Source organism: Pagrus pagrus, assembly GCF_965226575.1.
Source record: "Pagrus pagrus genome assembly, chromosome: 14".
NCBI classification, from domain to species: Eukaryota; Metazoa; Chordata; class Actinopteri; order Spariformes; family Sparidae; genus Pagrus; species Pagrus pagrus.
This window is the reverse complement of record NC_140198.1, coordinates 13,715,862-13,735,189: the sequence shown is the minus strand read 5'-3', so window position 1 is coordinate 13,735,189 and position 19,328 is coordinate 13,715,862. Positions and strand designations below refer to the sequence as shown.

The 19,328-nt window shown below is 39.5% G+C and overlaps 1 protein-coding gene across 2 annotated transcripts in view; it reads right to left on the bottom strand.

The window, feature by feature from the left end:
* Positions 1-19,328, bottom strand: part of flrt1a (fibronectin leucine rich transmembrane protein 1a) — a 44,306-nt gene that overhangs the window by 5,114 nt on the left and 19,864 nt on the right. For both annotated transcript variants that reach the window (XM_084373965.1, XM_084373964.1), the window contains exon 2: positions 12,463-12,722. The gene's annotated coding sequence lies outside the window, so the exon portion shown is untranslated. The remainder of the gene's footprint in view (positions 1-12,462; positions 12,723-19,328) is intronic.

Below are 19,328 nucleotides of genomic sequence, written 5' to 3'. Positions count from 1 at the left end.
ATAACAGTAGGTTCATAATTGACTGCAGGGGTTTGGAAACTGGTTAATTGCAACACAGTGACAACTTGAGCCCATCACAGTCTTCAGTAACCAGGGCCATTAGTCAAACTGTTAAGGCCCACACAGCAGCGAGCACAGTCAGACTGTAGTATTGATTTTCTCACAAATCCGAGGTGATCTGCCAGAGCCAGTCGGCTTTCATGCAGATTACAGGACTCCCAGGAGTGTAAGTTAGACAGCAGGATAATTAACCAAATAAATGACAACTCTGCTGGGAGTTCAATTTGCTGAATATATATTTCCAAACAATAATTGTTAGGCCTGTGTGCTTATTCATTACCAAAATATTGAAAGTTTTGTTGACAAACTTTGTTGACATTTCACTCATTGCCTCTATAAAGGTTTTCAGTTTGGTTTGTTTGTCTGTTTGTCAGCAGGATTACTTTATTTGTTTCAATATGCAAATTTAAATTTGACTTGAGTAAAAATTTCTTCCCTGTGACAACTGTTTTTGATAACAAGCTGCTATGTTCATGATATTATTTCAGTCTAAGCATTTGATATTTGTACATGTGTATGATGCTCATAAATCATAAATACATGAACTATGTGAAATATTTATAATTTAGAAGAACATAAATGCACAGCTGAGATGAGATGATGAGGTTGCAGATTGGAAACATATGTTCACATCATTTTAACAGTTTTGGAAATATATCTAGACATATACAGTGGTTTTGCTTGCAGATTTGCATTTCATAGAAGAGTGGACTCTTCCTCTCTGAGGACCCTTCTAGTTTTCAAGTGTGATTAATCTCCATTTGAAGGACTAATCGACACTGGAGACAAATGGAGGATTTCTTACCACTTATTAGCACAAGTTCTTCAGTTTGTGTTGATGTGGTAATGATTTTATGTCAATCCTTTTCACCATTATTAGATTGGACTTCAGGAACATACTATCCAACTTATCTGGACACTATTATGTTGCCAGTTTACTTCTTCAGAGATATTTTTCTAATGGACAACACAAAAACCCCTGCTACAAAAACCCCTATGCACTACATCGAAATGTAGTGCAACAAAACCGTTGTGTTGTGACAACTCACATAGACTCTAGTTAACTTCACTACCTGTTTTTTATTTTGTACCGTCACGCATTCCAGTTTGTTTGACTTCCCGCCGTTGTTCCGTTTCCTGCCAGTTGCATTCATCACCTTCAATCAGTCCTTTCAGGACTTGTACTCCTAGTTGTTCAGCACCTGTTTGGTAGATTGTCTTAGTTCTCTTTGTAGGTTAACGTTCCTGCCATACACTATTTGTTTCCCGGTGTATGACCTCGGCCTCTTTGGACTTTGATTATTGCCACATCCACTGTTAGTTTGTTGGTTCAGACTGTTTTTTATTTAGCCCTGATGATGATGTCTGAAAATGTCTGCAATTGTTTCCATATACAGTATATACACACAATTATCATGTCACCACCCAATATAAAAACTTTATGGCTGTTAGTCATGACCATACTGTACTTACACTAAAAACAATGTGTGTAGACTACATTAATCTCATATTAAAGGCTGTAAAATATTATAACTAAATAAAAAAGTTTTAAGAAAAAAATGAAGTTGTATGATCAACTTTCTTTCAGTTCAGTTGTCTTCGATGTAATATAATGACACATTTGTAAGGGACTTATATTTGCAGAGTATTTTTTTCCCCCCTTCTGTCTTTCCCCCATCCAGACATTGTTCTTTTACTTACTACATTTAAAATCCTGACAAGGCAGATTATTACAGAAATCTACATGTAAAATTTGTATCAATCATGCTGACAATGTGTTCTCCACGATTAATATATATGTCTTCCTGTGATATCATCATTGGGACGTCAGATTAATAGCTTCAGTGGAGAACAAATGCATCATAGTTGCATTATTAAGAAAGTCACCATTTGTCACTGCATTATTTTCAAGTTCATGCCTTATTTTAGATTGATTGTTTCAGCTAAAACGTCTCGGCGCTCACTGATCATGAAACTCCGTTTTTTTTCTTCTTCTGTTTCTACCCACCGCCTCTTGACACAGTGAAGTGGTGTCAGTGCACTTGAGGTGAAAACCTGAAGATTAAAATCAATTCTGAAATTGAAAAGCTGATATTGTTTAAACACTTTTGCAATTTGACATGAATTCATCTTATGAGTAAGAAGAATTGACACCGTGTCGCGCTGTAGACGTTAAGGTTTCAGTGTGTGCGCATGCTGGTTGTGAGGCTGAGTAGTGCTAAAGAATGGATGACTTCTGAATCCCAGGAGCATCGGCGGAGTGTCTGAACACTGGGGTATTTGGGTCAGCCCTTTTAAAAACAAGATAGATGTGGTGTGAGATTGAAGTGGTGCACAGAGCCAGAGGGATTAATGGAGCATATTGAGCTGTGATTCTCTGGATTAAGCAGGTGCTACAAAGAATGGTGGACAGTCATTTCAGGGTTTTTTCGCCTCATGGATGCTCATTTTTTCTTCTAGTAGATAATGATGCAAAAGCACAAAGAGCTGCTCTTTGTGTCTGTGCGTGTGAATGTTTCTGCTCTGGACATACTGTGTGTTTGTCTATCCATGCACGATCCAACCGCAAACATTAACCCATATGGGGACAATCTATATGGTTGCAGTCTACATTTCAGTTATCTGTGGAGGGGGGCACGATGTGGGGTAATGTGTTCGCCAGACAGCCAGCCGCCTCAGGCAGAGGACTGTACACAAAACAACCCCCAATCTAATACTGGAACCCAAGACTGGATCGATTTACATAAAAAACGGAGAGGGAGAGAGAGTGACAGAAAGCAGCTTTGAGCAAGACCTCTGAATCCCATCTCCCCATTAAGACCCCCACAGAGGGATAGGACTGGGAAATCTGGAAAACCGGATTTTGGATGACCGAAGGGGTTGCTGATGTATCAGGAAATCCACTTTACTGATGGCAGGGAAAAGATAATAGTGGCCCACAGCTTATCTTACATGCCATGTCCATGGATCGCATTTTAGATTTAATGATTGGCTGTGAGGAAAGGGTGGAAGGATGACACGTAACATGAAGATACGGTGATGACAGGAATAAATCGAGGGATCTGAGATAAAAAAAAAAAATACAAATAAAATAAGAGAGGCCGTAATAGCATGGACTATTTATTTTGTTTAATCGCAGAGGTTGCTGGGAGACCATGTCTCTGCAATAATGTACCGTAATCTTCAAGCAATAAAAACATGGAGATAAAAAAATATAAGACTTTAATCCGCAAAAGAAGCAAACAAGACACAAATATGCACGCTGAAATATTTCCACACTTTGCTTCTTTCACAAATGAAAATCATCTTCATTGTCACTTGTATGCAAACTAAACAGACACTTCTCCCTCACATGATGTTCAAGTGATTTGAATGAAGCCATCTACGTATATTCATCGCCTCACATTGTTTCCTACTGAATGACTCCCTGCGTATGTGGCTCATGATGAATTATAATTACAAATTATTTGATGTGCCAGTGCATATCCATCCTTTAAAACATCGCCTCTTCTCCGAAATCACGCCATGTAAATATGCTATAGAGGCACGTTGTACAAAATGTGAGAAGCTTAATGAGTAATGGATTCTTCCCTCTATCCTAACTCAGTTTTTTTTCCTGGTTTATGCACCAATTCCCTGGCATGAAGGAGTGATTGGATTTGCACTCAGGAGTTTTTCATCTGAGCTGCTGACACTAGACCCGGGGTATATGTGACTTATACAAAGATTTATGTTTCCTGATGAAAATAAAGTTCTTATTTTTGTCATATAGTCTATATCAGCATTCGCATGAAAAAAGATGTGTATTTTCTGTTGTGTAAAGAAGAATTATGAAAGCAAAAGAGCACTCCGCCAAGCTTAAATTCTTCAATTACATGTACAAACACACAGAGATTCAGTTCAATTCCTTTTTAAATGAATTACACTGACTGCAAAACATTTAACTAAAACTGGTCCAATGGGGTAAAACTTTCTAAGAAGCTTTATATGCTATACTGGATTATAACATACTAATAATGCACCTGTACTGCTGCTTTATCATAGTCAAGAGTACTCATTAATATTAATAGTGCTTTATAACAATAATCATAACTCATTATAACACTATTGTGTATACATACACATAATTATAATGTGTTATAGTGTGTCTATAGTTAAAGGCAATCAAATATTCAGATTGCTTTAACACAATAATCAAGGAACATTATAAGCATTTCATCACGACTTACAAGGTCAAGTATCGATACTTCATAATGTTTGTTACTCACTATTTTTTTCTCTTAGTTGTCATACACTATAACCATTTCATAACACATTATAATCACTATTGTAATGTGATTATAAGTTATTGCAAGTGGCCAGTGGGTGCCGTAAATCAAGTCATAAATCCCTGTGTCATAGACAGATGTAATACAGTAAAAGCTGGTTATGAAACATAAGTGATCATAGTTTACCTTGAGTAAAGTGAAAAAAATAAGATAAAGTAAGCATAAGAACAGCACATAAAATGCTGTAAAATGTATTTATTAACAGGTATTATCGTACAATCCATTATACTACTGTTTATAATGCATTATAGACACTGGTGTAATCATGAGTTATCGTCATTGTTATATAGCCTCATAAATATTCACGAGTGCTCGTAACTATGATTATATGGTGCTATAAGTACATTATAACACTTTAGAAGTATGTTCATAATGTGTTATAATGCATTATAGACACAGGCTTCATAGAAAATACAACCAAGTTATATAATAAATATAAATATGAAAAAAAAGTGAAAATTAAAAAAAATAAAGCACACAATAGAAATATTGGACCCTGAAATTACCACTTCATATTGTACTATATTGCTGCTTTTAAAGTACGCTGTAGCAAAGTAATAGAGACGGTACAGCAGCTATAGAGTGCTTGACATAACTCACAGTTGGGGATGTACCATTATCCCGAGGGTTTTTGTTTGCTGGTGGGTATGCGGCTCACAGGACCCTGAAGTGACTTGATATATAGCTCTACAGCAGTCTGACATGTTTTATTTTTACAGCACTATAATACGTTCTGTCGTGCCACCAGTCTAATTCCCCTGTCCTCTCTCCACTGCAGCTGCTGCGGCCCCTGCATCCTTTCGGCTCAGTGTTTCTGCAGACAGCGAGATTACAGGTAAATCCTTTCAGCATTAACAAAAGGGCCGCAGCTCCTCTCAGCAATATGCTCCTGAATTGTGTGCAAAGGTAAGAACAAATCTCACATGATGCGGAGAGGGTTTTCAGGGAGTTATGTTCCAAATGTACTGCATGCTAACCCTGATCAATAGTGTAATCCAGCAGGTCGCTCAAGTGTATTGAAAAATTCTTTATTGAATTGAACTGCATAATTTTACCATTAAGTTTTGAGACAATATGTTTTGCTTGAAAATCATCTAATTTCAAAAGTATTAACCTGAGTAATCCCACAAACAGTTTTTTTTAACATTTTTTAAAGCCATGCTAGCAGCAGAATGAAATATCCATGAATCTACCATTTAGATATAAGTATATGCTTTATTCACACGGTGGCCATTTTCCTCCAACATCACACTCAGGATGTGAAACTTGAATACCGGGATAATGTAATGCTGCTGTGTTCCAGGTTTCAAGTTGTATAAACGTAGGTAATCTATGGTTTGCTATGCTCACGTGAGCAGTTCTCATTGGACTGAATGGGCACCATCTTTGTGTTCACCATCTAGTTCTATTTGAAATCTATGGAAATATCCCAACAACTATCAGGCTACAGTTTTAATTTGTCCAATACTTTAATGAAATACTTGCAAATACTTGCTAATAATTTGCCATCAGCCTCAGCTGTACTTTGATGTTAGCATGCTAACGTGCTAAATAATTGGTGAACATGGTTAACATTACAGCATACCTGCTGAACATCAGTCTGTTTGCTTTATCATTGTGAGCATGTTAGCTTGCTCATGTTAGCACGAAGCTCAAAGCACTGCTATGTACGGTCTCACAGAGCTGCTAGCATGGTTGTAGACTCTTATTCTTGATTTAAAATCAATGTTTCCACTGGAGTAGTTTAAAAAAATCGGCTTCCTAGTAACAACTGACTTAAAAAAAGGTCCATGGCAAGTTCCCTGCCTCTGTTTGTGAATTAACAATACATCTGACCTAGCCTACATGCCTCTGGATGTTATCTATGACGCCATGTAAAATAAAAGTCTTGATATTTAATAGGGGGGTTTGCTGTGCTGCCACCTCGGTGGATGATACAGTGAGATAGCACGGGCTTGGCAGACTCGCTGGAAATAAACTTTAGATGTGTCAGTCTGTGTCGGTGGTCATAATCCAGTCTTTGATCAGTGCCTCACTGGCTTCTGAAATCACTTTCACTGCCTTTAATGTTGCTGTTTTTTCTAGTAATGTTGGTGCTACATAAAATAGAGGAAGCAGTTTATTCTCAAGAAGAGTCTAGCCTCTACGTTTTGAGAAAACACACTTGATCATTTTAAACGGGACTTATAAAGGCAAATTTATCCTCTGCCTTTAAGTCAAGGAATCAGGCTGTGGTAGTCACGCTTCAGCTAGGACTCTGATTGGATTTTTTTTTTTATTTGCAAGAAAACGAGAGAGAAGGAGGTTGGTTAGCTTAATTGGTTAAACTTGAATTCAAGCCTGACAAGTTGCAATACAGACGCAGGGTTGTGGGAGGCCCAGACAGCTGAGTCACACGACAGCATTGTGCTCTCAGGTTGAAAATTAACCTTCACATCAGAAAAGCAAAAGAGGAAAAAAAGAAAAGATAACATCAATGGAAAACCTCCCTGACACCTTACGGTGTTGTCAGGTTGTGTCTGGAAGCCATACTGCAGGTTTAACAGCTAGAAAAGCTGAGAATGCCTACCATCTCACCACCGCTATAATGATGTGAAAAATATATGTGCTTTTTGAGGGTAAACTGATCCTTTCACTTCACATCCTTGTCATGTAGCTCACACCTGATTTTCACACATCAGCATCAGCAGCATCTGCTAGTCGAGGCGTAGTTACACTGCAAACGGCACCTTTCGTTGTTTCCTTTGTCTGAAATGTCATTTATTTATATATTTTATATTCTTAAATCATTTGTGGATTTTCTTATTCAACAATATTCTGTAGGCAGATGTTGCAGTATAGCCCCTTTTAGTTGTTTGAATAAATAAAGAAAAGGGTTTAGGTTTAATGTTTCAATCATGTCAATCATGTTTTGTTCTCTGAATCTGGATGAAAGCGGTGGACATGTTCACATTGAAAGGAAAGTTAACATTCTTTGCAGTTTTTCCATTTGTAGACCCAGACAGTGTTATTTCATGTGACCTGACTTTGGTCCTTGGCAGGCAGCTGTCACAACGAAAAAAAATTGCTTTTGGTTATAACATCATAATGGTACGTTGTCCAGGAAAGCGGGAATATAATAAGCCTTTTCATATACAGATTTTCAAAATAAAACTTAATTTATGGTTACAGGGGTGCGATTGCGCTAGAGCGATATATCAGCTAACATTACCTTATTGCAGATTTAGTATAGGCTATCAGTATAGGTGTGTATGACAAGTTGATTTTTTCACTGTAAAATGTTCCACTTAGTATGTATCGTGGCGCTGGGGACGTGTCCTCCTCACCATGATTTGAAATGAACAATTTTGTCCCCATCACTTTTGATGAGGCACAATTAGTTAAAAATGTGCTAAAAATATGTTACACCTAGAAATGTTAACTAACAAATGAGATTAAATTAATATTGATGCTCCAGATGGATGGAACCTTTAACAGTTCTAAGGGATACGTATCAAGAACCCTATCCCGAGAATGTTTACGTTAAATGTTATCAACCATACAACGTCAGATTTTTTTTTTTATTTCCAAATATCGATACCAGTTTCAGCCTCAGAGATCCAGTAACAGCTGGGCTATAGTTTGATGGACAGACATACCATGTGGAGACGACAAGCAGCACGGAGCAAGTGACGATTCTCTCTGACCAATCAGTGGTCTGCAGTGTTTTCACTCCACCTTTTAGTATCGGCTCAGCTCGACTGAGGTGATGCCAAAAAAGCACCAGGCACTATCCACAACTTTTGCTAATGGAAAACCAAAGCAAGTCGGAGTCAAGTACTGGTAGAAATTGAAAGTAATCTGTTCAGTAATCGGCTGCTATTCATCAACACACAAAGCCATTTCCACTGCAAACCCTCTAATCACTGTGATCAGCCCCTTCTATGAATGAATGAGCGTACCACGATTATTACACAGCAGTGGTCTCCATTGAGTAACAAGACCATTACAACCACCATTACACTATATTACAGAAGGAAGTGAAACAGTCACTGTGGGGAATGTAATGAGAGCCTGATACGGCTCAATCATGTATTATACATCCGTCTAATGTCGGAGTAACGCTGAACTCAAGAGAAGTAAAAACTCAAGAGCAGGACTCCCACTGACCCCTTGCATTAGGTCAACATTCAGCTTAAAGGTGCAGTATGTAGTTTTGGGGAAGAAATTTAAATCAGAAGAGAAAAATCTTCATTGACTGAAGAAGTCATTGACTTCATTGAAACAAACTCTCTTTGTTTTCACAACGGAATAAACAAACTGACCTTAAAGGACAACACAATTTCACACTGTTTGACTTTGTTCATATTTGGCGGACCCTGCCACCTTTCTAGCTTCAAACAGTCTTCTGGGGACCTTATTTTCCTCTGAGAAGCAGCTTGTTTATTCAGTTATGGAAAAAATAAATATTTATGAGTTTGTATTATTACCTCATTTATGTTGTAAGTATTTAAATTCTGAGTTTGAATTTCTTTACGTACAATAGTGCCCCTTTAACTTCTCCTTTTTTTGGCTGATCAGGGACCAGTTTCCATCACATGCTCGTGCCCTGATCTCAGCCTTTCGACTCCCGACCCACAGCATCGCTCATCTCCCCGTCTGCGATCTCCACATTCTCATCGACACCCTCCACACTGCAATTCACACGTCAGATCCTACCACTGTGCTTTCCAAAATCAAAACATGTTTGTGCACGTCTTCATACGCGCAGCCTGGACATCTGAGGCCTCAATTTCAGTCTGCACTGATTTACCAAAAAGCGGTTCTGTTTTTCCCCTCGCTCTCCCTGTCAGAGTTTCTCTGGTGCTGGTGTATGTGGCTTGTGGGAACGGCTGACTGAGACCCAGTTTTCCTTTTGCTTCATCATCACACCTCCCTTTGCAATCATGTCTAGCTCTCACTTGTGTCTGGCCTGTCGCCTGTTTGTGTTACGTCTACAAAATGTGCTAAATCGTCTACGCCGATTGAATTTCATAATGTTTTCATCTTTCCATTTGCGGCTTTTGTTCTTTTTCCTCTTTTTCCTTGGCATAAAATATCCAGCAGCTTCTCTCTCTCTCTCTCTCTCTCTGTCTTTATGCAACATTTGCTTAATCCCATTTTAAACAGTCTTTACGTCCAAATAGAAATCAAACGCCAAAGAAATACTTGTCTTTCCTCCGACTGATTGAAACTGCAGATGTTGGCAACCGTTAAAATCCACTTTTGTCTAATAAAATCTTGTCCAAAGGAAGATTACCGCAGCAATGCAACTAAGAAAATTAATAACAGAGCCATAAAATAAATCTAATTTAAACGTTTTCTTGTGAGATAAACCTCTAGTCGTGCTTTGTAAAGGCACTTTTGTTTACATGCAGGCTTTTGTTAATAATGAAGCAAATATGATCTTGTGTCATCGCTCCTGGAGCTGTGTACGTTTGCCCTTCACCATATGAGAAATCATGGTGGATAAATAGATACAGGCCGCCTCCGGGGCTCAGAAAAGATCCTGTGCATTGTACAGTTGACTCTGACTTCTCAGCGTGTGTGGGTTTCTCCTGCATGAAATATCAGCTGTAGGAGTTGTTAGATCTTAAGCAAAAGTTGCTCTGAATCCCAAAATGCTTGACGCACTCGTTCAAAACTCCTCGCTGACTTGTAGCTCCGCAGGATGCTCACTTTCACCCCGAAAGCTGCTCAGACTGGTTTTCGTAACACGTGTAGAACATATTGTATTTGTTGCACAAACAAGGTTTTGGCACATCTTAAGCAGGAGGAGAAATACATGTAAGCTAAAATCTTGCCCCTCTTAACCAAAATGTGCTGGTTTTGGGATTGAAAAACACATTGAGGCAGCCATCGGTGTCACGAGACACAGTCCAAGTTGAAAGAATTGACCGATAGCAGCTAGTTAGTATAGTTCATTAACGGGCGCTGCCTTTTAGTGTAACCTTTAGTGATTGCTTTGTTTGGCCTCCTGCCCAAAAGGAGAAAATGAGGGGGATAATCAAGCTTTATTGCTCACTATTTAACCACTGATAGGTGTTAGTTTGTTTAATGGCATCATTTATCTCTTATTTAATTACTGCCGCCATCAAGGTGCCACCATCAAGGTGCTCCCCTGGCCCGGTTTCTATTTGCTAGAGCTTCAAGGTCTCCTAACTTTGTTTGTTTGCTTGTTCATAAAAATTGTAAAAGGTTGAAAGAAAATTTAAGATACATGAATTTTGTTTTGTTAATTGCATTTCATATTGATGAATCTGTTGTAAGGTAATACTGTTGAAATTAAGATCCTAATACAAAGACTCATTGAGTTAGAATCACATCAGGTTTGGGATAAAAAGGGTCTAAAAATGTTCGTTAAAATTAAAGGCCAACCGATAAATCAGGCGGCGTATATTTTCTGCCAATATTGGTAGCCTATTATAATTTAAAAAAGGATTATATCGGCGCATATTGGTTATACCCATTTACACCGATATAAAGACGGTTAGTGACAGTTAGTGCCATGGCTCTAGGTGTGTCGAGGACCGTTGGCCCTGTCGGAGGCTTTTTGACCAATTCAGCATGTAGAATCGGCAGCGGCTCGTCTGTGAGAGAAACCACTCTGATTGGCCGTTGGGGTAAGCGGATCAGTGCAGAAAATGGAAACAGAAAAAGAAAGGGAAAGCCTCTTCAGCCTGTCACTGTAGTATCCATGATATCACCCATTCAGTGCAGCTTCTCTTTATGTTTCTCCTCTGCCTCTTCGACAGTGCCATTTGCAACTTTTTATCAGACTCATTCTTAATTAGGACGAGCTATATTAGCGAGAGTGGGGTCACAAAATGGATGCCAGCTGCCGTGCAGCTTTTTGGCCGAGATAAAGGAGACATGAGGTGACGGTTATGATATGTGAAATATCCTGCTTTCATTGAATGATCCACAATTGAGGAATCATTGCAAAAAATTTGCCTATAAATGCCGATATATTGACATTAGAATTTTTTACTCCCCTATCGGTATCGGCATTGGCTCAGAAAGCTGAGTATTGGTGGGGCTCTAGCTAAAATAGCCCACGTTCATGCCTGTCATTTATTACCATAATATTTAGTGCCACTGTCTCTTCAAAGAATAAATACTCCGTGATCCTTCAAATAATCCCAGAGGGTTGTTGGACAACACTCAGCACCGTCTGAAGGTAGTTCCACGATGCTAAACAGACTCTTCCAACCATCTGGATGAAAGTGCTTCTGTTTGCTGCACAAAAAACGTTGTTTAACCAAGCTGTGATAGCTTTTTCTATCACCACGACTGCTCCTTTTGTAAAACACGAGCAAAACTGTAACTAGGCATGTCACGATTGTCCTGGATTATTATCCCAATAATTAGCTTTGCCCCTGCTCAAATAAAGGACATGTAAACAGTGGGCATCTAAAGTATCTACACACATCCTATGTTGCTTTTTTGAGGAGGGGATACGGTGGGCGAACCGAAGCTTCAGCCATGGTGAGGGACTTGAGATGAAAAGATGCACTTCCACCTTGAAATCAAAAAAGAGCTGTACTTCCTTGAGAACGACAGCTTTTTCAAGGCACTCATGAAAGGATAGTCATGAATACCTCTGATCAAAACAGGTTTTTTTTCCCGACCATCCCTTATTGTAATGCATTATTTTGCGAGGAAACGCAACATATTGGAAAGAAACATCAATATACATTATAAATCCTGGTTGATGCAAAGAGGTATGTCGTTTCCAGCTATCAGCTTTGTTTAGATTGGAAATAAAGAGACATTACTTTGGGTGACAAAGCGTTTGTTATCGTGCAGCAGACAGAATATTCTTTCTCTTTGAAGACTGAAAATTTTCCAGAAGAAAGTTAATCAACTCTTTTTCAGACGAGCAGATGCTTTGCCCTATGACTCACATTTAATGGTAATATATGGAAGAATAGGGTTAAAAATAGAATAATGAAGAAAGAGAAAACACTTTGATTTAACTATGGTTAGATCACAAAACACAGCAAAAGGAACGGGCTGCTCAGATATTTCAACTAAATGACGAATATATACTCACTTTTTGAAGTGGGGCTGCCAGGGAAGGAGGTGCTGCAGCACCATTTGCTCTTGTCTTCCCACCACGACTCCTTCAAAGTCTGCAGACTGGATCTACTCCGGCTTTTGTCTACATGTAGTCCATAAACTCCGAGAAGCTGATGCAGTAGGTGGTGCGTAGGGGTGTGTTCGCACTTTACTTCACCAACGACTCTTTCCTCTGTGTTTTTATGTTCAGCTTTGATGTCGATTAGTTGTCATCACCGGCTTCAGATCCGTTCTCTGCAGAGAGAGAGAGTGACAGAAAAATCACGAGGGAACACGGCAGACCATCGACGCCAATCAAATGTCACATTTTCTGATGAAACTGTAATGGCATTACAGATCTTTGTGCACGGCTCTGCCTGTCATGTGTGCTGTTAATGTATGTCATTATGAATGCTGTTTTTCTGTTTCTATTTGCATGACTTTCTTTAATCTACTCTGGTTAGAGGATTTAGTGATTTATTCTTCATTTACCAAAGTTTTATTGCATGTATTTTCAAATAAATCAGATCTGGTGCTCCATTTAATCAAAAAATAGGACTAAACATGCTGTTGAAGGGGTTTTAATACCAATTATAAAAGTATAAAGTCAGCAAACTTGAAAAATCCATTCCTTTCCCCTTGATTTTCCATCAAATTTAATGCTGTGCTCTTTTCTGCTCAGTTGATGATTGTATCACCACGGTAGTCATTTGGGTTGTTAAATCAAACTAAGTTCACAGAATGGTATCAATCTTCCCTTTGAGGACTTTGTCACATACTTGGAGAAGAAAATGGTTAATGAGATCTGAATTTCCCAACTTCCAACCACCAGCAAACATCTCTCTTGTTTTCCCAGACGAGGCCTTGACACTCTGCCAGCAGCCCCCTCCGCTCTTATCTCACTGTCTTTCCTCCACATCGGCGCTGATCAGGTCTCCTCCTCACAGCTAACATCGGCTGCTTTGTGACACGAGACAGCAGCACGCCATCTTCCTTCTAGTCAGTTTGACTTACTCCGCTTGTCATGAAACCAAACCTCATCTGATCAGACGTCTAAGACTACAGAGGAGTTTTGCTCCTTTAACATTTATCCTTAAATTCTTGCCGCATGCTGCCTCCAATGAGCTCTGTAAAAATATTCTCCAGAACAAGGCAAACTTACAAGGGCACTTGCATCTTTTTATGCAACATTTTCTGAAACCTTGACTCAAAATACATGGATTAAATGCCATGGGATTTCAGCAAGGTATCTGCAGAAAGTATTCATAGATCAGGGTTTTTCTCAACTGACACTGTGGGCCTCACCAAGAAAAAATCAAGATGGATGCTTTGCAGTTCAATTTAGCATAATTAAACGTATGCTGAATTGGCTATTAGCTCTTCCTGTTTGCAGTATACACATGAATGTACGAACAGCTACCACGGGACTAGTTTGATACTAAAGAACATTAAAAATGTGATAATTCTAAGGCAAGTTCTTGTAAGGAGTGTCTTCTTTGCTCTTATTTTTAAGCACATTTACAGATGGTTATTCTAGATGGAAGGCAGAGACAATGATATCAACAGAAAGTGTCAGACTGCATCTAAAAATATGTGTTCATGTCTGCGTGTTAAGACTTGGCTGAGTTATGTCTCAGAAAATTAGTGCAACTTTTTGCGGAAATTGGATGCTAAGGTTTCAAGTTCCTTATTTGTCATTTGTGTCACAGCCACCACTGCTTCCTCAGCTGTTGATTGGGTCGGTGATTGCGCCACCCAAATCAGCAGATCCAACAACACTTACTAACTTTCCATTAGTTTCACCTGTATGCACCTGTCCCATTCAACTCACGCAGTATCTCTGCCCCCTCCTCAGCTCTCTCGTGCCCCCCTGCGGAGACGCGCCTCACAGTTTGAACACCTCTGATGTAGATAAATACTCAACACAGATGTAGATGAAAACCTGCACTGAACCGGAAAGGAAAATATGAAACAGTTGCCAAATATCTACTGTACGTGTTGGGCAGAGAGTACTGCTTGTCAATGATTTAATTCCAGTATACCTTCAGTTATACAGTTGGGTTGTGATTAAACAATCTGGCATGCCAGATGTCAGTGCAGCAGAGGTCTCCTGAGTCAGATCACACTGACACACAGGAGCAATATGAGGATCTGGTTAGTATTACATTACACTTATATATCCAGCCCAGTTGCTTCAATCTGTATCCTAAAAGCACGACTTCAGACATTGAGTCCAAGTGCGCGTGCAGGTTATACACCAGTCCTTCACATTAACTTATTTGGAAAACAGGCGTGTCCAAATATCACACAAGAAAATGATCAGGTGACGTAGACGTAAACACAGGATATTCACAGAAGAGGCCGGTGTTTGTGTGCCCTGTGAGACAGCGTTGACTTGTTTAAAGGAGACATATTGTGCTTTCTTTTTTCTTTTTTCCTTTCCTCCAGTGTTATATATAGGTACTTGTGCATGTGAAAGGTCAAAGTCCGCACCAATAGAAGCCCGTCCCGCCTCGTCAGTCGTCCCACCTTTATTTCTTTGACTTTGTGACATCACACCATGTCACCATGTATTATGCATAACTGCATGAACCTGAAAGTGAGCATAATATGTCTCCTGTTGTCTGTAAGTTAATTAATGTAACATCATCTTCTATAAACAAGTAGTTTTGTAGCCTAAACCTCACCAAACTGCAATCATTGCACGTTGGTTTTTGTTACCATGACAACGAAGGCCGTCCTAATATGGACCTGCACTGTACAGAATTTAATGGAAAGGACTGGCGAATCTCCTGCATGCATAATTGGACCTTGGCGTACATACCGCACGCAATTTGAAAGCGTAAAGTCAAGTTATTTGTTGCAGATTGATGAGACAGGGTTGGTATATCAGAGAAAAGAAACCATTTACACACCTGAGACAAACAAACACAACACTTTTTCATCATAACACACTGTGCCCATAAGGGGAGAATCTCTAAGTAAGCACAGTGGCATAGCAGAAGCAATGAGACATGAAACACAGTTCAACTTATTTCATTGCACTCTCCCACAGTGCATGCTTTTGTTGAAATGAGAAATTATTCTTCAGGAAGAAAAACAGGGATAGGTCTGTCTGATTGGTGTCTACAAGGCCTGTAGCATTAATAAATCAATCGATCCAAGAAAACTGATTGAAATCCAGATTTACTGCTGAAAGAGTTGCTGCCCGCGATGTCAGCCAACATCTATCCAGCCAGTGGTCGTTGCTTTTCGAAAACATTGTGGTGTTACAGCCATCATTAAAAGAGTCTTCCTCTCCAAGGGGGTCCAACAACAAGCATCATCTTTCACCGCACTAAACCTCTTGGCTCTGTCACCGCATCCCATAATTCCTCCTATCACAGCGATGACACTTAACTGACCTTTTGATTCCCAGCTCTGACACACAGGTTGGGTTGCATATCTCCAATTTTCTAGCTGAAATCTCCAATTGGATTCCTGCCAAACACCTCCCGATTGACCTTGACAAGGCTGAGCCGCTGTTCTCCTCTCAGGAATCCTGCCCTTAACAAGAGCCGTCAATCACTGTGACACCCGCACCGTCACTCCTGCCCGGACCGGCGTTTAGTTTGATCTTAGACAACCAACTGCTACGGCCGCTATTGCAGATTTGCTGTGTGTAAAAAATCTGCTGACTCAGACACAGTTGCTTGTGCAAACACTCTTTGTCTCCCATCTGGACTGCAGCGGCTCCGATATGGCTGAGCAACCTGAAAATAACTGCCACCAGACAGTTGTCAAACCAAACTCCACTATGTACTTGGCCTTGTTTCCTATTACTGTGACAAAGAAGCGGTTATATACTGAATGCAGGTCTTATGTGTGGTACTTTTCAAAGTCCATGAATAGATTGTCTTTACATCAATATATTTACACAACATGACCCCTACTGTATTTTACCTTTAAAAAGGAAAATCAAGAATCGAACAGCAAATTTGGGAATTAAATTAAAATGATCCTGTATTTCCTATTATTTCCCAGTCAGTTTATCCTCTCTTTTGTTCTTTGCTAAGCTAACTAAGCTTCTTTTTTCACATTATTCTCTAGATTTTTTTCAACCTTAAAGTCTGTGACATGATTAACTGCAGAGGGAAACAGCTAGTCTTGCTCATTTTCTTAAAATGAAAAATATATAAACCAACACCAACACCTCTAAAACGTCTTCTTATTTACATAATGTATCATATTTATTTAACGTATACATGAACAGAAATATTAAAATGACTATTTGTTATATTGAAGAGCGGGCTTTCATGCTATTTCTTGCAGGATGACGAATATGATCCAATTGTTTGTATGGACAGGCTAGAATTTGTACAATCTGAACAAACAACACAATTAATGTCGTAACCAGTGAAATGCAAAATAAAGCTGGTGAAAAAAGACACGACCACATCTACGGTACAGTACGCTGTGGCAAGCTCAGGGACACAGACTCCTCTATGTTACGTCATCCGACCAATGAGGGGAAAGAAAAGGGTACTGCCCATTTTGTCCTCTGTAATCCTGCTCTTATATCTTGTAAAACACAGAAAATAATGCTGCACTGTTCAAATGATCATTTCCATGAAACCCACTGTAAAGATCCTTTAAGAAATTTAACCTGCAAGTGGTTTAAACACACATGATATATAATTTATATCAATCTTCTCAGCTTACTTCCATTAAGAAAGCAAATATGTATATTTACCAAATCATTAACTATTCATTAAAGTCATGATCTGTATGACTTCATGCTGTAGGAACAATCATATAGTGATACTTTCTGCCTATAAAACATCAGGTGTCCACGCTGAGGTTCAGTCTTTGCTGTGTGTCTGCTGCTAAAGCTCACCACTGTTTCCATTCGAATGTAAATAAAAGATTCAAATGAGTGTGTGCGTGTTTTAAATTGTTTATACCTCACTGTGATTTAGCAGTGATAGACAGCCAAGGTGCAGAACCTGAAGCTGAAGTGATTCAACACACACACACACACACACACACACACACACACTCACACACTCTTGACTCTCACACACAGATACCCTGCGATGTGATCAGACTTTCAACACAGCTGCACATAATGTCTATTCACTGACAGGGCGGTGGTGGAGAGCAGCCTGGACCGGGATGACAAAGATGACAGATAATTGAGACAAAACGCACAAAGTGAGATGATTACACACGAACAGTTAGCTCGGACTTTTCTTTATCATTGTCCCCTAGTTGTTCTCGCCATTTTCCTATTCAGTGCTTCGCTGTTTCACTTTCTTCCTCCGAGGCCCATCTCAATGACAACTGAAAGAGCATTCTCTCTTCCCTCGTTAACCGAGGAGTGCATCAGTCCTAATAAGAAAGCTTTTACACGGCTAATTAAGAGACACTGTAATGCAGTATGTAATGCTCAATTTACTCATCTCATTCTCCCCCTCGTCCTCTTTAATTTCATTCAGAATCAATCTGTCCGACTCTCTTTTCTTCCCTTTTATGTGGACTTTTCTACATCTCCGCTGTGCCTATGCCCGTCCAATTTGCTCGTGCCGGCTCCATTTTGAGCCCCTCCAATGGTCTCTTCTTCCACCGCGCTCTCTGATCGGCCATTTCTTTTAATTCTCAGCCTTGATGTTGCTAATTCGGGGGCAGAGGAGAGGGGAGCGATAGGAGAGGAGAGGAAATAATGGATGTAAGAAAATAAATGAGCTGCTTGGGAGAGATATTAAGATGATAAAACGCTGGAAATAGGGGGCAGCATCCACCACAACACAAATATTGGCAGGGACTGAGCCGCAAGGACTCGCCAGTGAAACTAATGTAAACATGGAGGGAATATAGAGTGGAGAGCGAAAGAGGAGCTGAGAAAATAGAGTGGGGCAGTGCTGAAGTGGAAGCGGATGAGTAAATAGACCAAACACACTTTAAGGACAAGGAGGAAAAAGAAGAAGAGGAGGTGAGTTGGACGTGGAGGGGAGGAAACAAACAGAGCGGACACTCGAGCTGAGGTTGGCGTTTTAAAGGTCTGCACGTTTGAACATTAATTAAAAGTTATCCACTGATGAATTGCCCTGTGATGAATTGTTTGCCTTACCATAAAAACTGTGTATGCATCCCAGAGGGATAGAGGCAGGCCACTAAATCTGTCACCCATGTTTTTCATGCTCTCTGCTTTTGACAGTAATGAGCCGGGCCAGTATGATTGGCTGCTCAGCGGCTGATTAAAAGTAGTTTCCTCTAATACATGGATTTACTTTGACATTTCTTCGGCAGGAAAACCAAATGGCTTCATAACAGTGATGGAAGTAATTATTTTCATTGGCGATTCATCTCCGAGTTGATCTTTTGATTAATGCATGGATTGTTTCAGCTTTAAAATGTTAAATATGGGAAAATGCCATCGCTGGTTCTCGAGACCAAGGTGACATATTGAAACAGCTATCGGCCAATATTTCCATGTTAACAGTGTTTGAAAACAATGTGACAGTGTGAGAGTCGCTGCTCGGAGATTAATCTTAAGAGAATTATCATCCTACATTCACGACGCGAAGTGTGTTCATGTTCGTGAGTAAGATAAGTGTAAGAAAGGATAGATTGTACAAAATAAGAATAATGGGTGGTAACACTTTATAATAACCATCATTCATAAATGGTAAATTTGTAGTTAATTAAACTTTCAGACTTTAAAATTGCTTGTTTGTTCTAACCACCATTATTAGGCCCTGAAAATAGAGTATGTAACTTTTGAGAGCAAAACATTGACCGTTATTACTTAATCTGGTGTCAGAGCTGCGACAATTAATTAATTAATGGATTAGTTGATAAATAGAAAATGAATCTGCTATT